General features: G+C 40.2%; 2 long non-coding RNA genes across 2 annotated transcripts in view; one reads left to right on the plus strand and one right to left on the minus strand.

Moving 5' to 3' along the window:
• LOC147582463 (uncharacterized) overlaps positions 1-27,245 on the plus strand; it is a 266,379-nt gene that overhangs the window by 177,183 nt on the left and 61,951 nt on the right. The gene's annotated exons all lie outside the window — the stretch shown is intronic.
• Positions 2,212-9,353, minus strand: LOC147582464 (uncharacterized). Its single transcript, XR_015248717.1, has 3 exons — positions 9,221-9,353; positions 7,188-7,319; positions 2,212-2,751 (listed from the first exon to the last, which is right to left on the minus strand). It is a non-coding gene; the product is annotated as an uncharacterized LOC147582464 (long non-coding RNA).

Consider the following 27,245-nt stretch of genomic DNA (forward strand, 5'->3'; position numbering starts at 1 on the left):
TTAACGCATGTGAAACTTGATAATCACTAAAAAGGATCCTGTCTATCTTGGATGGTCTATGAGGTGATTTCCTGTTCATTCAGAAAGTAACTGTTGGCAACTTACTGTGTGCTGGATACTTAGGATACTTGAGGGCCAACAGATGACAAGAGAGAAAATAATCTCCTAGACGATGATGTGTTTGAATATTAATGTGACTGAGTGGAAACATTGACTTCCAGGCTTCAAGTGAGGTTTCAGAGGCTGAATTATTGTCTTAGGTGAATTATTTGTATTTATTTACACAGTTTATTTCTTTGAGTATTTTCCCATTTTCCCTGATCCTCCCTCAGTTTTGAGTAAGTTATATAACTCTTCTTGCTTCTATCTAATTTTGCCTCCCAGAGGACTGCTTGCTGGGAGTAGTATGGGAATATTTAGCTTAGTAAGAGGTATTTTTTAAAAGAGTATAATTGGTCCTGTTTTCCAGGAGGAAAAGCTGTTCAACCTCAGTCATACCTGTCTACTTTTATCAAGTGCACAGAAGTTCTAGAAGGGAGAAGTTACACTCCTAGGTGCAGTAATTGGGTCTCCTGCATTCATTTTGTTGCCCACAGGTCAGGAAGTGTCTAGTAAATGGTCATTTCTTCTTCTTAAGTACCCTACTGTCCCTTCCCATTTCCCTTTCCTTTCCGTTGGATGACACATCTATGCCTTTGTTGGAGAGGGAACTATTCCACATAAATACGGTAACTATTTTTTTAATTATTTATTTGTGTGTGTGTGGCGGGGGAGGGGCAGAGAGAGAGGGAGACACAGAATCCGAAGCAGGCTCCAGGCTCTGAGCTGTCAGCACAGAGCTCAATGCGGTGCATAAACCCATGGATGGCGAGATCATGACCTGAGCCAAAGTCAGATACTTAGCCAATGAGCCACCCAGGTACCCCTAAACATGGTAACTATTATTGTTGTGATAGAAAAATCTGCAGCATAACTATTGAACCACAAACTATATTTTTTCTGGTAACACCAGCCACGATCTACATTTTAAAAAGTTCGTGTCTTCATACAGTTATTGTTTGAGGCTATGAATACCAGGAACAGAACAGAGACTAGCTTGAACCCACCCTTTTCAGAAGCAGTTGAACCTAATTAACATGGAAACTCAGCGCAGTGGGCAAACAAGTGGTGTTCGGATGAAATCATGCTCCTTCCCTGAGGCCAGGCATCTAGTCCAGTCTGTAAAATTTAATGTCTATTGAAGAGAGGTATAGCTTTTTAATTTTTATTAATTTTTTTTTGAGTTTGCTTATCTACGGAGAAAGAAAGCATGTGTCTTTAATTTATCTTTTTGTGGATCCTTTGCTAGAATCCCAGCTTCATTGAATATTTAGAATGCTTTTGCTTTAAAAGCAGAAACATGTTTGAGTAAGAACTAATTTTTCATCGTGCAGACAAATATTTGAGTAACTGGTGGAAATAATAAATTACCAGCATAAAGTGATTTCATTGCTCTTAAAAGCAAAAAAGCACTCCTGGGAATTTCACGGAAATGACTCCATTTTCATATCACTCCCATGATAGCCATTTGATCTTACTCTGGGGTGGACTGGCATGCAAGTTTATTTTTAATAAGTGAGCACCTACATATTCTCTGGGAAAACCAGTGGAGAAGTGGGTATTGGGGGAAAACAACCAAGATCTAGAAGTGATGATCACGTCCTTGATGCCCTGCCCAACTTTTTAATTTTTGTCTTCAAACAAAACTTGCTTGTAGGAACTGCCTTGAAAGACTATGTTGTTCTTTCCAAGGAGTTTAATGAGTGCTCATTATTTCGACCATTTGCACTTTCCTGTTTCTCAGATTCTAAATGCATAATCCAATTATGGTTTGTGGGTCTGGTTGGAAAACAGTCTGACTAGGGAATTTAAATTTTGAGCCACATTGGTCTTTGGGAGAGAGAACCATTGCTGGATCTGGGATGGTATTAAAGAACTGGATCTCTGAGGGGTGCCTGGATGGCTCAAGTCGATTAAGCATCCGACTTTGGCTCAGGTCATGATCTCACGGTTCATGGGTTCGAGCCCGGCGTTGGGCTTGTGGCAACAGCTCAGAGCCTGGAGCCTGCTTCGGATTCTGTTTCCCTCTCTCTCTGCCCCTCCCCAACTCGTGCTCTGTCTCTAAAAAATAATAATAAACATTAAAAAAAATTAAAAAAAAAGAACTTGATCTCTGGGTTCAGGCTGTATGATTTAATCTTAGTTTAGCCCACACCACCTTTGGGTTCTAGGAGAGGGATTTAACCAACTCTTTGCTTAAGCTCTTTGAGCTTCCTCTGCTTCATAAGGTAACAGAGAGGATTAAATGGGCTGATGCATGTGGCATTGGCATATAGCAACATCTGAATACATGTTAACTGACACTATCACGCTGGAAACACAAAAATAATAATTTTCTTGTTTCAGGATTGGTAGAAGAACACTCATAGATGGAGCCAATACATTTGCAATCCAGGTGTGGCTTTTTCTCTAACCTCACACATATGCAAAGCACTCCTTACACACATTACCGAGTTTTCTTTCTCTGGTGCACAGAAATCTTCACCGTGATGCCTCTAGAGTAGGTTAAGAAGTTTATATTCTCTTTTAAGATATTTTCCTTTTATCTGCCCAGTGATAATCATTTCCTGTACTTTGTCTGTGACATCATATTCAAAATATGTTAGTGCCTGGTCTTTCTGGCATTAAGCCAACATCACTGGCCCAGAGTTTCTGAAATCAAAACACAGATTTTACAAAGTCATACTGCAAGTTAGACATAATTTGTGTTAAAGAAAGTAAACAAAGCTGGGTATCCTAAAACACACACCGCCCCCCCAAAGATCTAACTTGAATTCAGGTGAAGCTCAAGTTCTTGCACATTTTTCTGGCATTGATCCTTTTTGACTGGCACTCAAACCTTTCTTTCTAAATGTATCATATTTCTTCAACTGGGGTCTCTGGACCTCATCCACCATTGGGCTTTGTGGGTTTTTCCTAGTGTCTGAAATTAAATGTTTGTCTGGTTATTTTTTTTTTTTCTTTTGTCCCAGGAAGGCTGTCTTTGGATTTCATTAGATTCTTACCGGTTCAAAATTTTTGTTTTACCTGAGCTGGCTCTTTACTCTTCCCATACTGATATGCTTTCCGTGATCTGGAGCCACATGGCTTATCTCTACCCCTGGATCTTTTCTTTTCTGATATTTAACATTTCTGGCTTCTTGCAGTGCCCTTCCCGCCTGCTACACCAGGATTTTACACCATCATCTGTTCTGTTACCACCTCCACAATTTGTGATTTATCCTCATCCCACCTGGATGGTTACTTCCCTCAAAATCAACTCTCTTATTTACTTAAATATATTTTAAAAGGAAAACAGTGGATAGATCATAAAAAGAGTTGAGTATGAAAGTAGGGGAAGACTGTAACATCAGAGAAAAAAATTCTGTCACAGCAGAAATAGAAGCCAAAGACAGGTGATTCCAGAGCTAGGGAAAGAGGAGTGAGTCTGGGACTGGTGACCCCATAAGGCCTGGGGCTGAGAACAAGAGCCATCAGGAAATCAGTGGAAGCTGGGGATGAGCAGCCAGATATGATGAGTCTGGCTAACCTGTGGGGAAAGGAGATAGTGCTTACATGGGAGAGAAAGGGGCACAGGGTAAGAGTGGGAGCTAGAATATAGAGTTTCTAAGATTGATACAGGGTATTGGGTGAAAGATGGTGCATAGGGTAAGGCTGTAAATGAGAAAGGAGCTTTGGAAACTGAAGAAAAGATGGAGGTTGAAGAGGGGAAATGGGGGATGGGTGAATGTGGAGACTGAGGTGATACAGGCTGAAGGTTAAAGTTAAAGAGAAGAGGCTGTGGAGAGGGAGTGCAGGATATACCAAACGGGGGGCAGGAGGAGATACCTTGAAATGGGCAGAGGCAATTTGTGTGTGTGTGTGTGTGTGTGTGTGTGTGTGTGTGTGTGTGTGTGTGTGTTTCATGGGGAGCAGGTACAAAGTAACAAATGGAGATCATCTTCTTAAAAGGACAAACCAGTGTCTTAATCTGTTTTTAAGTCTGGCACAGAAATCTGAAGTGCCAATCTCATATTGGCAGAAAGAGATAAACACTCTACAAACACTCTACAACACTCCATAAAAGTGCTTGAAAGTGCCACTGTTTGGGTCAGATAGCCAGGAGATACTCAGTCTACCCTGGCAGTATCTCATAGACCAGGGCAGTGGTTCTTGAACCATAGTGCATGGGAATCACCTGGAAGCCTTGTTATAACAAAGGTTCTGGTTCAGGAGGTCTGGATGGGGATGGGAATTTCTGTTTCTGAAAAGATCCTGTGATGCTGCTGCTGCTGCTGGTTGGGGACCACACTTGGAGAACTATTTGGCGAGGAAAACTGTTCCATGCCTTTTAGAGATTGTTGGAAGTGCTCTTATGCTTCTTTTAGCAGTAGATTGCTATGATATAAAATGAGGTAAGTGAACTTGCCCTTTTGACTCCAAACTTACAAATATAAAACATTTTAAATGTGAAATGAAAACATTTAAAATTACTATTGATTCTCATCAGTGCAACAGTTCAATAAAGAAAAAAAGTGTTTTCATTCTCCTCTGTTTCCTGCTTTAATATGGATTCTTAGGTTTGCTTTTTCTTTTTCTTTTTTGAGGAAGTATTATTATTTCATATTGAGCCTGTGGTGGCCACTTTATGACACGAGGGAAGGGGAAATGAAGTGGGGACCCAGGAAAATTTTCTTTCCCAACAGTGGAAAGGTGGGGATGGCTAGTGGTGAAGAGGTTTCTGCTGTTCCTGGGCCAGGATGCTCCTCTGGCCTGGCAGCCTTGCCATGGGGGTTGTCGCCTTGGGGCTTACAGCCCTCTGCCCACTTTGGCTGCTCTAGCCTTTCCCCTGGGTCCAGGTCTGAGCTTGGAGTGCAGGGAGGACCCTTTGGGGGAAGGGAAGGGCGCCTATCCAGTGCTCAAACAGAACCGAGCTGACTGCATCAGAAACCATTGTGTCACCTTGAGCATTTCTAATGATGAATCCACACAATGCACACACCCCAACAGATGCTGGCAGGGTAAACAAAAGCTTTTGAATATTAGCATAAGATTCACATTTTTCTTTGCTTAGACTGGACAGAATTGTCCTTGCTCTTGATAAAGGATTCCAGGGATTGAGGCAGTGATTAAGAGAGTTGTTCTGAAAAAAAAAAAAAAAAAAAAAAAAAAAGGGGGCGCCTGGGTGGCGCAGTCGGTTAAGCGTCCGACTTCAGCCAGGTCACGATCTCGCGGTCCATGAGTTCAAGCCCCGCATCAGGCTCTGGGCTGATGGCTCAGAGCCTGGAGCCTGTTTCCGATTCTGTGTCTCCCTCTCTCTCTGCCCCTCCCCCGTTCATGCTCTGTCTCTCTCTGTCCCAAAAATAAATAAATAAACGTTGAAAAAAAAAAAAAAGAGAATTGTTTAATCAGAGAAGGGAGATGGTCCAATCAGTAACTAATAAAAATCAACAACATAAAGGATGTTGGATATTGACTTCTTAGCACTCCTCATTTTCAGCCATCAGCGACCTATGTGTATTGGAAGCTGTAGCTGTCCATTTTTGATGTTTCCTTCTTTAGAAAAGGGAAAAAAAGAGATACCTAGAGCAAATCAGAATGAGAGACCGAGTGCTCAGATGTAGAGCAGTCAGATAAAATGCAGGATGCCCAGTTGAGTTTGAATTTTAGATAGATAATGAATACATTTCTGTATGGGACATTCTTATACTTCTGAAATTGAAATTTAGCTGGACATCTTCTATTTTTATGGGCTGAGTCTGGCAACTCAAGAGAAAAGTTTCTGTTTTGAGAGCAGACTCAACATTCAAGGCTGAGTTACCACTTGTCCTGCTTAATGCCATCCAGAATGTTGAGATTCTCCAAGTACAAAGATGCAAATTCACAAGTGGTATGTGGTATTTATGAATTCATGTGGGTCTTAAGAATTTAGATTTATAATCTTAGAAAAGGAACAAAAACATTAAGGTTGGTATTGACAGAAAGCCAAAAGTGACTCTTTCTGTACTTTTTATGGCAGTCAGCTAAAGCTGTGATTTGACAGACTGTAACAGTGAGTAACAGATGGGCCACCTTTGGATTATCTGTGCTGTATTCAACACCTCTTTGAACAATAATTATAATTTGTTGGGGGAAAATATCAATTTAAAGGTCAAGTGCTTTCATAAAAAAAGGTGATTATTCAGTATTTTCTACTTTGAACACACCAGGATTCATTGTATTACTGTCTTTTGTGCAGCACATATATGCTGAAAAATGGATCGCTTAATTATATGATTATCTGTCTTCAGGGAGGACATGTGAACATGAATGGGAGCTGTCAAGAGAGGTACATTGCTTTACTTGTGATTCTTAATCTATATCTATAGCCATTACAGGTTACAAGTTGACTTTTAAAACAAATATCTAAAATATAAATTACTTTTACAATGCAAAGTGGGCATTTTGGTGTAAAAGAGCTCCTTGAGCTGAAAAATGGACACATTACATGAGTGAGGCTCCAGGCTCACTCCTTTTTTTTCCCCTCTGATTTTTAGTCATCAGTCTAGAAGAGGCGCAAGGGAAGACACAGCGTCCTAATTAACCGGGGAGAAAGAGGGGCAAAGGCTATGCAGTTAACCTTTATAATTGAATCACCAATTACAGTGATAGAAAGGAATACCGCTTTGCAGTGAATCAGAATTCTGGGAAAATCTCATGAACATTCCAGGCACTGTGAAAACCAGAAGATTGGAGAAGTTAAGCATATGTGCCAAACTCCATTAATCTCTTTGTGTGTTTTTGTTAGTCCTCTGGGCTTCATTTTGGAGAAGAGGTTCAGTGTACAAGAGAAAATTAAGTCAGTAATGCTGGTGTAAGCTAAAATCAGCAGGGAAGCTGGGTTCAGAGGCAACGACACAGGAGGTAGATGATCAAGGTCTTCTTCTAAAGGTGCAACTAGATGCAGACAGTTCCAAGTGACACCCTTGGTAAACTCTTTCAGTGGTCTCCCAATCTTAGAGCCAGTTAAGCTTTAATTATATATTTTATGACAAACAGTTATGTAGTTGCAGAAGACAGAAAAACAAAATGCTGTCCAACTGTATTAAGGTTGCAGTATATCTACTTACCGAGGGATTCCAACTGAGGATGTTGAGCCCCGAAGATAAAGTCATTGCTTCTGCTTCCAAGAGCGTTTAATGACTTTGAACATCATGTTCAGGGTCAGTTCCTAATATGTAACACCAATCCCCGATCCTGTTCTTGATGGAATGAAAATAATATACACCTTATGTTTCTGTATGTCAAATTAATCTAATCCACTTCCTATCCTCATAAACTTATTTACACATGCACCATCTTGGACGGGGTAAATTTGCCAAGAAGAAGAAAGGTCTCCTTACAAAGCTGAAAATATTTTTGCAACCCAAAGGTGAGCACCAGACACACGAAAATAATTCATTTTGTGAAGATCGCCAAGAAAACCTTGTTTTGAAATCCCGGTGCCCGTGATTACATCATGCCAGGTGAAGCATCCACCGATGGAAACAATGGATAGACATTTGCTCTTCTCCAACTCAGCTGTCTGGTTTCAAAGGGCTTTTTGTTTTTATTTTTATTTTTTTGCCTCTCTTGGCTCCGAGTGGCTGCAACACATGGTAAATCTTTAACTTCAAGTGTCCTTCTGTGGTGACCAACTAAAATATTAGCAAAATAAATGTTTTATGGGAAAATGTTGGCAGGAGCCCCAACAGAAACAGGTGGTATTGGGTTATTTCAATATAATGTAATGATACAGCCAGGTTTCCATCTGGACAGCATGTGGTTGGGTCTGCTCAGAGAGAACCAAAGAGTGTGAGTATGCACTGGGGAAAGCAGCGATGCACAAGTGTGCAGCTAGATGGCTACTTTACAAAATAATAGTCTGAGCTCCGGGTCCTCTGGGTTAAATATTTTTACTGTCAAAATCTGAATTTCTTCATAAAATATTAAAGGTGAAGCAAACCTCTGACATGCAATACTGAGCTGTGTAATTATAAGGCAGTTCCTGGAAACCAAAGAGAGTGTGCATTAAAGCAAGGCGTTTATTATAAAAGAGTTCATTACCCTTGGAAGTGAAGACATAATGTTTTAGAGGGAGCCTCAGAACAGAGAAGCTTTTTAGCAAGGCTTACCATACTATGAAAACAAGGTTCAGCCTTGTTGGTAAGAATGCAATTAGAAAATAAAGAGAGAATGGGATTAGTTCACTGCTAAGGGCCTGATCGTGATCCAAAGCTAAAGAGATGTATCCTTAATTTACCACCAGGGAAGAGTCTTTCTCCCTCTTCCATAAAATTCCTGCTTCAGGCACTTCAAAACACATGGAATTAGGAACACTTGGAACATTTGGTTTTGCACTCAGCTCTCTGCACTGTGTATTCATGCTAAGCTCGATAATAAACTCTTGGCTCAATAACTCCCTATATGTATCCCAGAGAGAGGCATCAAATTATGGCTATGTGCAGAGGTAGATCCTCTTCAGAGGCACTGAGACCTCACTGCCTGGCTCTCTCAGCTCTAGCCAGAGGAAGAAGACAGGAATATGCACACAGAGAGTAAGCAAGTTGGAAGTGGCTTGCAGTTTCCTTGATGCCTACTGGAAGAGTCAGGCAGTCATGGGCACCATCTCCCAAGATGAAGGAGTCCCTTTGACTCCTGGGTACTTGGCCAGGAAAGCCTGGCTTCTAGAGAATTAATTGCAGCCACTAATTGATAGTGCAGCAACAAGGAGACATTCAAAGCAAAGGTCTAGACATAAAATCGAAGAGCTGATGGAGAATAGTGATGGAACAGTGAAGGCTCAGCAAGAAGAGATAATGAAGTGAAGAACTTAATGATGAGCCCTCATACCACTTGTACCCAGAGCGGGGATCCATTCAAAAGGCTCTTGCCTGTTTTACTCAGAGAGTGGACCGCCCTACATTATCTTCTTCATTTTCCTAGATTATTAGAAGAGATGGTGTGATGAGAAACCTGGAAGCTCTGGAGTCAGATTCTTTTACTGTCTCTATTGTGGGGCTGGACTGAGGCTAAGGAGAGAATGGTGCCCTAGAGGACAAGGCAAGTTGTACTGTGGACCCTGGCTTACTTAGGAAAATGGTTTTCTCCATCTGGAGCATACCTGATACGAAACAATAAAGATGCTTCTTAGTTCTTTTCTCCAAAATGTGTTCGGTACCAATTGTATGCACCACAGGACTTTGGCTCCTGTGGGGTGCTAGAAGATGGTGGCAGACACAGTCTTCTTAGTTGAGGAGTTTATGGTCTAAAGAGGGAGAGTGTACACCCAGAGGGGAACTGAAATTTGAGCTGCCCAAGGGTGTAGGCTCTGTCTTATTCTTCATTTTACTCTCCATCACACAACATATAGTAGATGCTAAAATAAATGCTGAACTGAACTAGACTAAAAGACAGGTGATGGGGTTTGGCGGGTATCTGGTCACATGTCTTAGAAATGTCTTTTGAACTCTTTGGTGGGTCTCAATTCCTCTGTGTAGAATGAAGAGTTAGACGACTGGATCTATCTCCCTTCTAGCTCTCAAATCCCTAGGTCCTTAACTGAGAGAATATGGAGAAGACAGTATATACACTGAAGTGCCAATGATTATAGGTAACAAGTCCTACCATTTGTTAATATCTCCTACGTTAGGTAGGATTTAATCCCTACCATAAATCTGTAAAGTTAGAAGCTTTGTATCCATTTTTCAGATGAGTAAACCCATTTCTTTTCCAAGTTCACATAGCTGATGAGTGTTGGAATTGGGATTCCCCAAACTCAACTATATCCGACTCCAAATACTGTGTTCTTTCCGCTATATATCAAACTGCCTCCCACCTCTGTGCTAAGGAAATATTGGAGTGAATGTAATGATTTAAGAGAGAGGTGGAGAACTTTGTAACCAAGACATGATTTATGTCTCAGATTTAACTGCTTGGCTTTTTAGCCAGGTGGTGTTTTTTCAGTCTTTAGAGATTATCTGAGATTGGGGCAGGTTACTGAATTAATTGCACAACCATTGAAAACTCTGAGTATCTTGCCTTGGAGTTCTCTCCCTGAGTTCTCTTTTCTCCTGAGTTCTAAACTATCCAGGCCTCCAAATGTAATGACACCGGTTCTTCCTTAAGGAAAAGTAAATACTTTAAGCCATAGAGTAAAGTGAGTGGGCTTCTCCCAGTCAGGGAGGAGGCTGGAGCAGAGTCTGTGTTTTGTAGGTGGGGGAAGCAGTGGTATTGACCTGTGGACCCCTCTTGCCCTTCCGCTGGCCTGTGGTGGCTTATACTAAGAGGCATGGGGAGAAAGGGAGGCCAGGAACTTTGTGGAGAAACATAGTGACTCTGTTGCCCCTTGAATTGTCATTTGGCTCTACATGGCGTGGTTGAAGTGAGGAAGGCTACCTCACTAAGCTTTAGGCCATTGGGGAAATTGTCCATACAATTCTTCGATGTTGTGGTGACAAAAAATCGGATGCAGATGTAGAATTTGGGTGGTCATTCTGAGAACTTATTGAAAATATTGCTAATGACTAATATTTATGAGCACTTAATATGTGCAGGGTCTTATGCTAAGTGGTTTTCAGGTGAGAAAATTGAAGCTTAAGAAGGTTGGGTAACTGGCCAGAGGTCATAGGAGGTAGGAAGGGTGAATCCAAATCAGTTCCGTCTTGAGTCTAAAACTCAACCTCTTAATCATTATGCTTAAGTTATAGCCCAAATGTAGTGCTGTATAAATAAGGTAGTGAATGTATGTGGTACCAGTGGGGTAAGTTGGGACTCATGGATAATCATTTAGTCTGGATTAGAGGGGCCTTTCCTTTTGCCACGGCGAAATAAGTTTCAGATGTATTAAATATGAGAGCTAAAAACAAAAGCAAAACACAAATCAGTAGATGCAATGGCAGAAGTTCGTAAATATAATAAGTGATGTTACAAGGCAAAGAAGGACTTTATAAAAATAATTTAAAAATATGACAGAAGATGGATAGATTTGGCCACAAAAACCCTCCAACATTTCTAAATATCAAAACTATGAGGAAAGTTGAAAGACAACTGGAGGAAATGTGTATAGTCTTTTGTCAGCTAAAAGGTGCATATCCCTAAAATATACTGCATTCTTACCAACCAAATAAAGAGACAAACACTCCAATAGAAAAAAGGTTAAGATCATGAATAAATAATTAACTTCTCTGTTAATAGAGAAGAAGTACAAATGGACAATCAGCAAATTAATACAGGCTTAATCTCACTAAGAATAAAAAATTAAATTTTAATTCATATGTCTTTTTTTTTTAGTTGTCAAAGAGAAAATAAGCTGATAAGGACATTAGTGAAATTCACCACACTTTGGGACATTTTCATATATTTATGGCAGATTGTACTTGTACAACTTATCTGTAAGGCATTTGTCTGACATGTATCAATGTTTTAAATTTGTTCACACTCTTTGTCCTAAATTCTACATCTAGTAATTTGTTCAAGAAAAATCATGTTAATAAATGTATGCAATGGCTTGCCTCTAAGGACAGGTATTGAAAAATGAGAAACAATCAGAATACTCAATATTAGAGAATGGTTAATTTAAATTTTTTACTTTCATCTGAACAGTAAGGAATCTAATAGAATTTATCCAGTCACTCAAAATAACTTTGCAGAATATTTGATGCCATGGAAAAATGTTTAGTATGCATTCCTTAGTGAAAAAGTAGACTACTAAATGATATACATTTTTTTCTAGAAATTATATGTTTACACATTTCCTAAAATGACTAGGAAAAAAAGACACAAAAATGTTAATAGGGTTTATCTCTCTGACCAAGGAGATTATACACACACACACACACACACACACACACACACACACACACACACACGTGTATATGTATATATATTATGTACATATATATATACATTTTTTTCCTTTTTGGTGTTTTTTTTTGGTAATTTTAAAATATTTTACATGTATTTTTTGTAACCCAGAACAAAATGGTATTAAAAAGTAGACTGCCTATTTTCTATATGGTTTCCTAAGACATGGTGTGTTTGTGTGTGTGGGAGGGCTAAGGACCAAGTGCTATGAAATATATCACCTGAAATATTGCTTTCATTTCTAGTGTGTTATTACAGTTTTGGGAAACCTAGTGTATTCTAAGGAGCAAAAAATGCATGTAGACGCAATTTTACTTTGAGAATTCCAAGTTAAGGCAGAGAGCTATTAATTTATTGCATATATGAATATAAAAACTAGACAACAAGATGTTAACTTGACCTGTGAAGTGGATTCACTTATGGAAGCAGAGGTCGGCACGGGTCTCTCCACACCTTCCAGTGCGAATTGGACTGACATCTGGATTCTCTTACATTCACATTTTCAGTTTTCAAGTCCCACTCCACCTTATTTAACCAGATTGAAATTTAGGACTAGAGTTTAGTAATTAACTAATGTGTGTGTGTATGAGTGTGTGTGTGTGTGTGTGTGTGTGTGTGTGTGTGTGTGTGTGATTATATGTGAGGAGATGGGCATTACAAGCTTTTTGTTTTGTACTTTTGAGGTGAAGCTTATTGCTTTGATTAGTTAATGTTCTAATTTGGGTTGAGTTTATCAGCTCTGTTTATGATCACTTTTTCAAGAGTTTAATTAACTACTTACAGAAAAAATCTATGCCATGCAAATTTATGCCTCATTAAATCCTGGCTGGAGACCGTTTAAGGCAGGACTGGGATCTCCTTGCTAGTGGTCTACTGGCCCCATTGTCTTCTGCAGTTCTAGGGCTAGGAAGTAGAATTCTGGATTGCTGAACCCCAGAATCAGAACCCTGAGCTTTTAGAGTATGTTCTAGAGGTCCAACAGAATGTTTACCTATTACCGTGGTCAGGGAAGGATTACTAGGCAGTTGGTAGAGTTCATCTGATACAGTCTTATATTATCTTTGGAGAATTCAGAACAACTAATGTCTCTTTGCCTCTCCCTCCAACCAGGTGTTTTTCTGGTAGTGTTTTTATTTTGTATTTGTATTCCTTTGCAGTTTTCTCTGTTAGATGTCAATCTGTGTTCAAATGAGCCATTTTATTTAATCAAATAGAGGTATCTTAAATTTTATCTCTTATATCTAGATAAGAACAAGTCCACCCAGCTGTTACATCTGCCCACATTAAAAAACAAAACAAAACAAAACAAAACAAACAAAACAAAACAAACAAGTATTCTGAGCACCTGGGTGGCGCAGTTAGTTAAGCATCTGACTTTGGCTCAGGTCATGATCTCACAGTTCGTGAGTTCAAGTCCCACATCAGGTGAGCTCCAGACCTGGCTTTGGGTGAGCATGATCCCTGCTTCGGGTGAGCCCTTCTTCCCTCTCTTCCTCTCCCTCCCTCTTTCTCTCTCTCTGTGCCCCTTATGGGATTCTCTCTCCCTCTTTCCTTCTCTCTCTCTGCCCCTCACTCATGTATGTCCTCTCTCTCTGAAAAACAAAAACAAAAACAAATAAAAAAAAAAACAAACCCAAATAATTTTTTTATCATTTTATAAAGATTTTAAATAACACTAGAATAGACATAGGAGACTAGCCCGTTTGCCCTCTTGAAGTTTGCTGGACAATTAATTTCTACCTGTTAAATGTCATATGCTCCATGTTATATCAGCAATATAAGATAAGAAAGTTAAGACAACATGGAAATGTTTGTGTGAGTCAGTATTGGGTGAATTATGAAAGTTCAGATAGATTCCATCTGTTTTTTTCCTCTGTACACTAGTTACCTAAAGTGTCATATATGGGAAGGGAAACTAACTAGGATTTGGATTTTTTTGGATTTATATATTTCTCTAGTGCTGAATGGTGATATTCTCAAGTCAGACCATCTCAGTTGCTCTTTGTGGGAGCAAGAAATGGTGCAGTATGTTTAATTTGGCAGCCAAGAACCAGTGAACTACACCAGTGGCAGAGTGGTATGGAAGCTCTTTGCTCTGGCTTGAAAAATGCAAGCACCTTCTGCTAGATAAATCAATGTGGAGTGGCCTCAAATCAAGTGCCTTCATATCAAAGTGAGTGGACTTCATTTTAGATCTATGGGGAGAAGAGAAAGTCTAGAGGATTGGAGAAAATCCAAACCAGTTCATCAGCCCTTAATGTTTTCAAGAACATTTTATTTTGCTGCAGTATCTAGTACAGGGTTGAAGGCTGCCTTGGTGAGGGATGAAAAGCAGAGCTATTTAGGACTGGTGACTTCATAAGCTTTAGAATATGGACCCAATTAAGCTAAAGACCTTGAGGAAGGTGTGCCTTTAGGGTATTTATTACAAGTCTCGAGTATTATAAAATTAAATAAATCCTTCTCTCTAGAAGGAACATCCATATTTGTGGCCATCTATAAGAAACATACTGATTTGTTAATAACTTTGTGTTGGAAAGCTCAGCTCTTCACATTTTTAGCACAGATCTGGAACACTGTTCTTCCAGGGTCCTTTGTGAATAGTGGAAGTCTGTTTGGGATGTGTATATGAATGCAAGGTGAATTGCATTTCGCTAATAGTAATTAGGTCAGGAATAACAGTAGCTTATATAAATTATGAGTTTTTCTTTTTCATGTAAAAGAAGTCTGAAGACAAGCACTAGGCTAATGTCATGACCTTGTGGTGTCCTCAGAGTCCTAGGTTCTTTCCAGCTTCCTGTTCCTTCATCAAGAGGATGGCTTCCATCCCTGGAGATGCTTCTTGGTCCAAGATAACTACTGGAGCTGTAGTTATCATCACTTCCATGCCTATGTAGGGGATGAAGGGCGAAACGAGGAGATCCTAGCTGTCTGTCTCTTTCTTAAGAGAAAATCTCTTCTTGTAACTCATTTTCAACAATATCCATCTACACATCATTGGTCACTCTGACCTGTAACGGCATATTTTAGCCAGGCAATCCCAACTGGATTCTTTTACCAAGGAAGAAGGGAGAATATACACTGATTGGGCTATTAGCATCTGACAAATCAGGAGTGCCAGGAACCTATGTGAGGCACTTCCTGAGCAAACCTGCCTGCTCCCACTTCTGATCCTGAAGGCTTTAACACCCTTTCTCAATAAATTCAGAGCCTCCCAGCATCCTGTGTGATACAAGACTAGTTCATCTATAAAATAGGCACCCTCAGAAAGGTTTACCAGGGGCCCCGGGGTGGCTCAATTGGTTAAGCATCTGACTTATTTTTGGCTCAGGCCATGATCCCACAGTCGTGAGATTGAGCCCCATGTTGGGTTCCATGTGTTGACGGTGTGGAAACTGCTTGGGATTCTCTATCCCTCTCTCTCTCTGCTCCTCCCCTGCTCATGCTTTTTCTCAAAATAACTAAACTTTGAAAAAAAATTAAGTGCTTCTTTTTGAGAGAGAGAGAGAGGGAGAACTGGGGAGGGGCAGAGAAAGAGGAAGTCAGAGGATCTAAAGCAGGCTCTGCACTGTCAACACAGAGCCCGATGCGGGGCTTGAACTCCCCAACTGTGAGATCATGACCTGAGCCAAAGTCAGGCACTTAACTGACTGAGCCACCCAGACACCCCAATAAACTTTTTTTTAATGTTTATTTTTGAGAGAGACCGAGCGTGAGTGGGGGAGGGGCAGAGACAGACAGACAGACAGACAGAGAGACAGAGACAGAATCTGAAACAGGCTCCAGGCTCTGGGCTGTCAGCACAGGAGCCTGATGCGGGGTGAAACTTGCGAACCGTGAGATCATGACCTGAGCTGAAGTTGGACCCTTAACCGACTGAGCCGCCCAGGTGCCCCAACTTTTTTTTAAAAAAGGTTTACCTTGGGGAGCCTGGGTGGCTCAGTCGATTGAGCGTCCAACTTTGGCTCAGGTCATGATCTCATGGCCCATGGGTTTGAGTCCCGTGTCGGGCTCTGTGCTGACAGCTCAGAGCTTGGAGCCTGCTTCCGGTTCTGTGTCTCCCCCTCTCTGCCTCTCCACCACTTGTGCTCTGTCTCTCTCAAAAACTAAGTAAACATAAAAAATAAATAAAAATTAAAAAGGTTTACCAATTGGCTATGGGATACACAACAATCTAAAGAGGAAGGCAAAATAAAAAATAAAAAGGTTTACCAATTGGCTGTGGGATACACAGCAATCTAAAGAGGAAGGCAAATTGGCCCTGGATGCTGGAAGTAGACATCAAAGGCAAGAGTGTAAAAACACAATTTGAAATATTGTCATTGATGTAGCCAGTTCACCTAGGACAACAGGATGTGGACATGGTTAAGTCTCAGATCTCTGATTTATCCCCAGCACAGGAGTTTCCAGACTAATAGCCACTTTTTACTGCACACTTAATAGGGCCAGGTGCTAACCATCCATTATATCTAATCCTCATATGACCTTGCATGGGAGACATTGATATCCCAGTTTTTCAGCTAGGGAAATTGGAAGTCAGGGGGTTAGATCACTTACTCAAGTCACACAGCTCATAAGAGCAAGAGTAGGGAGGTGGACCCACACCTCTGACATCAAATCTGTGTCTCTCTCCTCTGTTGCAGGCTGGCGATTGGATGCTGGTTTAGGAAAGACTGAGATTCTGTAGAAAAAAATTTGATGGCCTTGTTCTCATGATGGGAAGTGGTACTTAGGATGGGTTGAAGTATCCCTGCTCCTGATCGATGGCAACTGTTCCCTGACCATTCTCCATTGCACCCCAGGTCCACTGTTGGGTGTTCAGAGAAGTGAATTCCTGGCCTCTTATTTTCCTCATTGGGTCACATTTTGTGCTACCTTCATCCCCATGTGCCACTCTAGAATGGAGAAAGGCATCATAAAAGCAATCAGTATATATTCTCATATTTTTTCTTCATCTAAAAAGATGAAGTCATGGCATATGGTCAGATTGCCAGCACTGTTAATAATAAACCTCATATAATTAAGCACTGATTTATTCCTTTATATAAGTGAAACAAATTGCTTTAACTGCCTTTGCTCAAGACCATCCAGTCAGATGGATTATGAATAGGAAGTTGAAACTAAAAATTATGGGTGCTCATATTTCACTGTGGTGGAGGTTTATTGGAGGCACAATTAGAACCCTAACTAAATGTGTCCTGTGTCCCTTTTGATGGAGAGATCAGATATTAATCTGGGGATATGACTAATTCTCAACACAGCTGCTCTCCTTGCTCTAATATTCCTGCTTTAGGTTCAAAACCTGGAAACATGTTTAAAAAATTGATCAGAGCTTATAATAGCAATAATCACCTTGAAATTGGTTGTTACTCTGGTTAATGAACTGAGTAGTAGAGCATAAGCCTCCCTCTGTGTCCCTCAGGCCTTTAACTAACAAGCTGGTTGTTAACCACTGGGTTTATTAAAAAAAAAGAAAGCTCTCTTTAGGGGACTGAACTGGGAAAAAGTAGGAGGCTGAATATTTTCACTCATGATCCTTTGACAGCATCAGCCACCTCCAGCAGCCAGACCCCTCTCCCACCAGAGCCAAGGCTGGGATGACCCAATGGAGATGCCCAAAGAGTGGTCCAGGAGCTTTTTCGAAATGCGAAATCTCAAGTGCCATCCCAGACCTGCGGCACAAGGGTCTGTATTTTAATAAGATCCCCTGCTGAAGAAGCCCTGAGCTGGGTGACTCCCCTTGCTCCAAGCCCCAATTTATAAAACTGGGACCTCATATCACAGGCTTCTCTGCAGACTCTCCTCATAAGGTCTCAGCAGACCCACTGTTTCTGACCTCAACTGAATCCCCACAGAATAAGGCAACATGCACCAAAGCGTGGATCATGACAACTACTGGGGAATAGACCCTTCATAAATAGCTATTTAAAAAAGCTATTTCCCCCAAACTCATCTCCTTTTAAGGAAGAATTTCTTACAGAAAGGGGAAGCCCGGCTTTGTAAGGGTGCTGGGATTGTCAGGCAGCCTCAAGTGGTCAAGGCAGTCCCTGTGGTTCAGATGTTATCAAGTAAGGGGCTCACACTCTTAGAATGGTTTTGTTCTAATTTGATATCTTAGTGGTTAGATTAGACCTCTTGCCCTTCATTTAAATGCCACTGACAAAATTACTTGCTTAATGTCTGAAGAGAAACGCTCCTTTTCATAGAGCCTGCGGACTTCCCAAGACCCCTAAGCAACGCTTTCCAAGTGAGTGGGGTTCAACTCTATGCTCTGCTTCAGGTCTAATGAGCTGCTGTTTTATTTCTTTGCTCTGTTTCCTTTTCTAACTGTCCAGGGCAAAAGATTTCCTCAAAACCTTAATGAAACCCAAATCACAGACTATGTTTTATTGATGTGCGTGCCACTGTTCTGGAATGGTGGGATGATAGGTGAAGGGAGCAGCTTCAGGGAGCCATGGAAGGCTGTGGGAATGACGTCATGGGCTAGGGAGGCTGTGAGCAGTTGGAGGAGAGATTCTCCTGCAGTTTGGCGTCCACAGATAAGCCTGGGAGTAAAAAGTGACATCATCTGGGTTAAGCAGAGCATTGGAGATACGAAATATGAGGAGCCAGCTGGGGCCAATCCACTTCCTCACTCAGACCCCCAGAGTCACTTAGGTTGTAAGTCAGGCTCCGTGAAAAGACGTTGGGGTGAGCTGTGCACAGCAGTCCTACCAGGATGTCATTTCCCTACTGCTCATGATAGAAACCACCTCTCTCCTTCCCTTCACTTCCTTTGTGGTTTTTGTAGGTGTTGGGTCACTCAGTGTGTATGCTGCCCTCCTCCCAGATTTACTGGAATTTAATTTTTTTCACTCTAAGGAAGGTAGCCCCTTAATGACCCCTTATTTCCTTAAAAGGAGGGATACCTTTTATGATTTGTTGCTTGTGAACTGGATAATAATGTGATTCTAGGTTACTTTTCACCCATAGTGATTCTTTAAAAATTTTAAGTTACAAAGAAGTCTCATTTTGTACTTCTGCATTGCAAATTTTTAGGAATCCCAGCAAAACAGCCTTTCAATCTGTGTTGTATTCTGTAAGACATTTCATTTTCTTTAACGCACATTGTGCCTTTTCTCTTTTTTCAAAACTGGAGATTTGTAGACAGTTGCACAGTGTTGGATTTAGAAGGACCCTGTGTGGGAGCTAGTCCAGCTCTCTCATGTAATAGAAGTGGAGCTCTAGCTTTAGTGGGGTTACAACTTACACCAGGTCACAAAACTAGTTGGTGCCAGTGTTAGAATCCTGTTTCTCCTTTCTTATACTGGATTTTGAAAATTGTACAACGAAAGAATACTTAGAAGGAAATTCATTCTTTGTCCAAAATGTAGCAATTCCCTCCCTCCCAATACTCTCCCCACCCTGCCCATTGCCATTTATCTATAGATTTTTTTGCCCATTAAGAAATTTAAAAATATAAACAAATTAAATTTATTAGTGCTTTTCTTTATGTTGCCTATGCATTTTTGTCATATTTAGGAATGTCTGTTATACTCTGAAGTTATTTTGAAAAATGTTTTTTTCTAGTGCATTTATATATCATAGAAAGGGCTTATAAAGTAGCAAACTGCTACCACTCTATACCTCCCTTGCCTTTCTTTGTTTTCATGGCACTTGTTATTCTAGACCTAATGGAATGTATCACAAAAGGAAGGACTTTGTTTTGTTCTTTACAGGACTTTGTCCATAGTAGATATGTCAGAAGTTTTCATTGTTGAAATATTTTATGGGTTTTTTTTTTTGCCACATTTAAATGCACTTGGAATTTATTTTACAGTAAGGAATAAGGTAGGTCTTCAATTCTACTTCTTCTTCCCCCTTTAAGTATCTCCCTTTTTGTCTTTGGTCAACTTTTTCATTAGTAAGTTCATTCTTTCCCCATGAATTTGAAATACCATTTTTATCCCATAATACCTACCTGAATTTATTTGAGGACTATGCCTCATAAATATCCTAGCTTCTTTAATGTGTTTTTCTCCAGTTAAGATTATTGTGTGTGTCATTTTATCGAATCCTCCTGATTTCCCTACCCTTGTGGTTGTTTTGATTGGGATTGGACCCTACTCCTTCTGACTCATAGTCTAGGAGTAGTACTCCTGGACTAAATTAGCTTGGAATATAAAAGAAGGCATCTGAAGAATAAAGAAAATCATTATCCTCAACAGGATTAGATGTCTGAATTCAGAAATAACCAATGGAGTTGCATTTATTGAAGATATACTATCATATTTCATTGAATGAAAGATAACATTAATTACAAAACATTGCTTTATGTACCATTAGAAATTTTAAAAGAGAGGTGCCTGGGTGGCTCAGTAGTTTAAGCATTGGCTCAGGTCATGATCTCATGGCTCGTGAGTTTGAGCCCCACATCAGGCTCTGTGCTGGCAGTTCAGAGCCTGGAGCCTGCTTCAGATTCTGTGTCTCCCTCTGTCTGCCCCTCCCCTGCTCACGCTCTGTCTCTCTTTCCTTTAATGTTTTAAATAAACATTAAAAAAATTTTTTTTAAAGAAATTTTAAAAGATTGTCAAGTTAACTATGTAATACCATCAATTGTAAGATGCATTCACTTTCAAAGATGTTAAAATGTGAACAAAAATGTGTCTTAGAATCAATGAAAGAGATTAGTGGAATGTATTATAAAAAACATAATAGGAAATTTTCTTGCATAGTAATTTTTGTACTCTTTTTAAATGCTTTTCAAAAATCTCATCTTGTTTGTTCCTTATTACTTCTCTGTGGTGGGGGAAGGACCAGTGTTTTAATTCTCAGTTTATCTGTAACAACAATAGCAACATGTATGCAGCAATAACCATGAGTCAGGTGATATTCTAAGCCCAAGGTCATAAAATAAAGGGTAAAGTGATTTGACCCTGAGAAATTTGGTCCCAGAGTTCATGTTCTTTTTTTTTTTTTTTTTTTAAGTTTTTTTCATGTTTATCTTTGAGAGAGAGAGCGTGAGCTGGGGAGGGCAGAGAGAGAGAGGGAGGCACAGAATCTGAAGTAGGCTCCAGGCTCTGAGCTGTCATCACAGAGTCTGATGCGGGGCTTGAACTCACAAACTGTTAGATCATGACCTGAGCCAAAGTCAGACCCTTAACTGACTGAGTCACCCAGGCGCCCTCAGAGTTCATGTTCTTAATCATAAACCTGCATGTGATGAGGAACTTGAAACCCAGAGACCTTAAAATATTTCCAGGATCTCTGAGTGGATTCTGACTCCTACACCGGCATGTTCTACATGTCACCATTTGAAAAATGTAATAGTGAGCACCATGGGTCATTATATTTTTAAACCTTTGGTTTTAGCTCAGAGGGGTCTACTAGTCTTGGCCTGTGGTGTTACCAGGAAGGATGATGAGTAGGAGAGGGAGCATTCAAGCTCTTTAGACCAGAGACTTAGAAGATACATTTAAGTAATTTCTAAGTTCTCCTTTCCAGTCTCAGCAGTTTACAAAACTATATACAAGATAGAGGCTGGTTATTGGCTTGAAGTATATTTCTCTTATACTTTTTGCTTTTGTTATTTCTGCCTTGACTATAATAAAATATCTACAGTCAGCCATGTGTTCATCAGAACTTTGGGTTTCTTTCCTGAGGCTCTTGCTTTGTTTACCCCAGGTAGAATCACCAACAGTGGCAGCTCTCTCTGAACAGAACTTCCCACTGAATTATACAGAACTGATTTCAGTTGACCGTAAAAGGACAGTCCTTATAGGGTGAGGGATGCAACTTCTTTCCTTGGAGTTAATTATGGTGATTATCTGCATGTCTGTGTGAGAAATTTCTGTGCTTACCTGGAATGATTCACTTCCTGAAATATCAACTCATCTAAGTTTTTGAAGTCCTTTCCCTCCACGAAGGACTCAAGGGCATGTAAATGAGTGATTTGTGAGTATTCACTTTGCTTTTTGGGGTATAGAACATTCCAGATGGAATGAGACAGCAGCAATTGCTTTTACATCTTTATTTGGACTTTTGGTGCCAATGCCTACTTGAATAAGGATCAGGTTGCCTTTCTCCTTGTTCTGGAGAACAGATTTCCTTTGTTTTAAAACAAATATGGATGAACCACTTTCTCTAATGCTTTTACAGAGATAGGTGTTGGGATGCACCAGGTTACCCTACACTCATCATTAAAACTGAAAATAGAAGTTACGAGAAAGGAATTTAGGCCTAGCTAGTTCAGGCCTCATCAGCCCCTCCCCAGTTCCATTCATTAATCCCTCTTACAATGCCTTTTTCTCCCCGTTTTATCTTGGAGTCTAACTGACTGAGATTTTGGAAATGAACTTTCCTGAAGTGTTTTGGACAGTGTGTCAGAAGTTCAAGATCACGGCTTCTCGACTGGCCATCAAAGAGAAGGGAAATCTTCTCTTACAAATGGGAATTTGCTGCAGTCTCATGTGTTAAACCTTAACCAATGAGCCCTAAGAATAGCTCCCCAACCTCATTAAAAAATTAAACAATTTCAGATAGAGAGTTATCCATGAGGCAAAATATTGCTAAAGTAACTGGTGCTCCTCCCTGGCTCTGTGATGATTTCTTAACCAAACCTGAGGATGCCTCGGTACGTCTTCCATTGCTCTGCCTGGGAGCCATGTCACTGGTACAGAGGCTGATTCCATTTTAGTGGTTTGATGTGACCCCAGAGGCTATCCTCTGGAAGCTGACCACCAGGCCTCCATGGGCTATCTCAGGGTTTTCCCAGCATTCTCTTTCTCAGCAGGGTTGTGATAAAGGAAACTATATTGGCCTCTCTTAACAGGAGGAGTATTTACTTTAAGCTGTGATTAACAAAGGTGTGCTTCTTGAGATGGTGAATTTTTCCATTGTTTCTCTCTTGTTGAGGACCCCCCCGAAGTATTTTGAATTAAATGGTTCGGTCCTGAAAATGTTAATTACTATAATTTATTGGAGAACTCAATATCAGGATTCAGTTTACTTTGAAACATTGCAAATACTAAACACACATTGCCTCTGTGTGTTCAACAATGGTGATTTTAATATGGTCAGTTGTTATTGTGGCTATGAAGCCTTATTAGGGTCCTGTAGAACTCTCTGGAATGTGTAGATTTTTACTCTAATTGCAGGCTATGGCTTGGCTTCTGCCATACATTTATAGCAGAGGCTAAGTGTGTGGATTTACAGTAAGTTTCAGCAACAGTTGAACGAGGCAGTAAAACTAGTAGGTAGGGGTTGGGTTTTGGGCACAGACTGTGGGTTAAATCCCTGCTTCCCACTTACTATCTTTATGGTTGGAGGCAAGTACCTTAATCTCTCCAAGTTTTGTCCTCTTATTTGTGAAATAGGAAAATTAAAATAGAGGTCTGTATTTGTTTATCTAAAACTTTTGGGGCTAGATGTATTTTACAATTCAGATTATTTGATACCTTAGAAAAGTTAACTAGTATACATACTCTATTTGACATTAACCCCCCAGCAAGAGCAAGGCCTGGGTGGTATTCTGTAACCTATTAATATTTCTGGAGCAAAATGGATAACTATTCACACTAAATAAAGATTAGGAATAGGCTAACAGCAATTAAAATTAAGTTAAGATTTTATTGTCAGGTGAATTTGTGGCAAACTTATGAACAAACTAGATAGTTTCAGGGGTTTTTGGACTTGGGAGTTGCATATAAGGGATAATAAATTCGCACTTACTCTTAAAGTTATTCTTCTTAAATAAACTGTGTGAAAAGTGCAGTGGTTTCTATATAATAACTTCTCAGTAGATGTTAGCTGGCACTGAGGTTTTAATCTTCTTGCTGGAATCCACTTCCTTAATGTTAGTTTGTCTCTGAGCATTCTGGCTGGTCATTTTGTCTTTGGGTCAGCCTGTAAATATGTGTTGTTTCCAAGTACAGTGAAAGCTTGGATTGTGAGTAGCTTGTCGTGCGAGTGTTCTGCAAGACGAGCAAATATTTCTAATAAATTTTAACTTGATAAATGAGCAGTGTCTTGCAATAGGAGTAGTATGTGTCACCAAATGTCACATGATCACAACCGAGCCAATAGTTCTCTCTCCCTCTCTCTCTCTATCTCTCTCTCTCTGCGGTATTGTGGGTGATTGTCAATGCAATGTCACATTTCTGTGAAATCCTCAAAGGAGGAAAAAGTAAGTGTCATTTAACAAGATTCCTTGTTAAACCTGCACGAAAAGAAAAAGATTCCATTAAGCCAATAGATAGCAGTGATTCCATTAGTGGTAGTGAAAGTCGTCCTACCAATCCTGTCTCTTGTCTCCCTCACACCAGTCATGAAGGTTTTCAAAGGTAAGTACAGGTTAATTTGTTTATTTTCTTCATATTTTGTATTTTCTTTATTATTTTGTATTATATTACAGTATTATGATCATTTTTATATGGATATTTTTGGGTTGTGGCACGAATCATCTGAGTTTCCATTATTTCTTCTGGGGAAATTCGCTTTGATATACAAGTGCTTTGGGTTACAGGCATGCTTCCAGAACGAATTATGCTTATAAATCAAGATTTCACTGTATACCCAGATGAGAAGTCTTTTACTAGCTCTGCCTTTTAAGATGGTTCTTCTGTTCCACTAGTTCTAGAGAGCAGCAGGCCCATTGAATTTTCTGTAATGCTGGAAACGTCCTATATCTGTGTGATCCAATATGGCAGTCAGTAGCCATGTATGGCTGTTAAGCACTTGAAACGTGGCCAGTGTGATTGAGAAACTGAATTTTGAATTTCATTTTACTTTAATTAATTAAAATTAACATAGCCACATGGGAGTAATGGCCACCACATACTGGGCAGTACAAGTCTAAAGAGACCTGGGCATGGGGTTTCATGCTGAGGTGACCTTGTCCCCTCTAGATGCAGAATTCTTTACCCTTAAGCTGCTGAAGTTGATGCAGAACTTCTCCTTCATTTGTTTGTTTCTCAAGTAGTTTATGAGTGTCTGCTACAGATCAAAGTTTGTGTTAGGCACTGGGGATACAAAGTTTTTGCGCTAAAGGAGGACACACATATTTAAAGCATACATTTGTGGGGCGCCTGGGTGGCGCAGTCGGTTAAGCGTCCGACTTCAGCCAGGTGACGATCTCGTGGTCCGGGAGTTCGAGCCCCGCGTCAGGCTCTGGGCTGATGGCTCAGAGCCTGGAGCCTGCTTCTGATTCTGTGTCTCCCTCTCTCTCTGCCCCTCCCCCATTCATGCTCTGTCTCTCTCTGTCCCAAAAATAAATAAACGTTGAAAAAAAAATATTAAAAAAATAAATAAATAAAGCATACATTTGTGAGAGTATAAAGTAAACATTTAAACACATGAACACTCTCTAATGAATCCAGTGATAGAGTTGCTGGACACACAGCCAGCCTGGTGGAGGGTCAGAGGAGACCTCTTGAGAAGGAAGTGTTTAACTTCTTGTACAAGTAGAAGTTAGCCAAGGGCAATGGGCTAAAGGGAAGAAGACATTCTAGGTGAGCATAAGAAGAGACATGGAAATGAAAACCAGTGTGGTATTGGGCAAGCTATCCTTTGTTGCTATGGCTAGAGTGGCTGAGGTTGGGACTGGTGGTCAGTACATGCAAGGCCTTTATGCTACTGAGTTCTGAGAGGTAATACTCTGAGCCTAGGCAAACTCGAGAAGTGGAGACTCACTCTTTCATAGTTTCGGTTAGGATTAGTCAGGAAAGCAAAAATCTATGCTACATACTTCAAGATGGAGGAGGTTTCATGTTGGAGATTGGAGTCCTATATAATGATTAGGGTCTAGAGAACAAAGTTAAGGCCACTTTGAAGAAATTCAGAGGATTACAGGAGGACACCACCAATCATCTCTTGGCCGTCTGTAGCCCTGAAAACCATAGGCAAGAACCCACCTTGGCTGTTTGCTCTCTTCCAATGCCTGTGTGCCCTGCTGCAGCTGAAGGACAGTGCTCTTCCTTCCCTTCTGCCTTCCAAATCTTATGTCCGTTTCTTTCAGTGGTGGAATTTAGCAAAGAAATCTGTGAATTGTAGTTTCCAGGCCTTCCACTCTTGAAGTGCAAGGAAGGGCTTAGATGAGCAGGACAGCACTGGGTAGTAATAAACAGTATAAGATACAACCATTTTCTGAAGTGCCTAAACTAGTAATGTCACCTATAGGTAAGGTGACCACAGCATTTACCATCTAAACCAGGTCATTTTTGAAAATGAAAGGGGCTGTAAACTTTACTGATAGGTTATTAGTTGATATACAGAATTATAATCTGTGACTATCTCCAGCAAATAGAAATATGTGGTTTCCTTAGATTAGGGCATCATTAAAAAATATGTAATTTTTTTAAGTGAGGGGAAATAGAAGAGACAACAAGGAAAAAATGTGGGTAATTGTTGAATCTGGGTAATAGGTACCTAAGGCTTCATTATACAGTTCTGTCTTCTTTTGTGTGTGCTTGAAATTTTCATAATAAAAGTTAAATAAAGAAAGAAAGTACCTGAAATTGAGATTTAATTGATTCATATATATGTGAAGTATATGTATATATGGATACACATGAATATATATTCATATGTATAGTTGTTAATATAACCTATTCAGAAGATGGTGTTTAAAAAAACTAGTATGTGTGATCCTTTAGGACCTCTGAGAATAAAGTTTTGTAACCAGAAAGGGGAGGGGGACTTTGGGTTTGGGTTTTGGGGCTGTTGGACACTGCATCTGAATTCTGTTTAAAGTTGCTCAGTAGGTCTTTAGGAGTGGCTTTGATAATTAGTCCAGAAACCAGGATTGCAATAGAATTAGCCCCTGAGATGATTTAGCATAGTCCCTGGTGTCTAGAAAGTGCTCAGTAAAGACTTTTCAGTCAACAAAGTAAGAATACCGCTGTGTTCTCCTTTTGCAGGAAGTAAGTTTAAACTCAGATGACAGCTGGCAAGGCTGGGATAAGTCTGGGAAGATAGCTATCCTGATGTCAGGGACCATGGCTATTTTTTGAAACATGAAGAGGTTGATTGCATCATGCTCACTTGATTTTGTAATTTATCCAGTTGAGCTCTTAACTCTGCTTTTGAAAAAATAAATTTATTATGAGTTCAGTGGAGCCCTGGCTATTGTTTCTCCAGCCTGGAAGCAGATGTGTCTTTGGAGCATGCTGGTTTGGAGGACCCACCAAACATCCCAAGGAACTAAATGTGAAATGAGCAGGGAATGTTGGCTCCCATCTCAATGATGCTTTGTGATCTAAGAGGTGTTTTCCATTTTCAACAATGTGCTGCAGAACGGTCTGTAACAG

The sequence above is a fragment of the Puma concolor genome, chromosome A3, assembly GCF_028749965.1.
Source record: "Puma concolor isolate L17-30 chromosome A3, mPumCon1.1.hap2, whole genome shotgun sequence".
Taxonomy (NCBI): domain Eukaryota; kingdom Metazoa; phylum Chordata; class Mammalia; order Carnivora; family Felidae; genus Puma; species Puma concolor.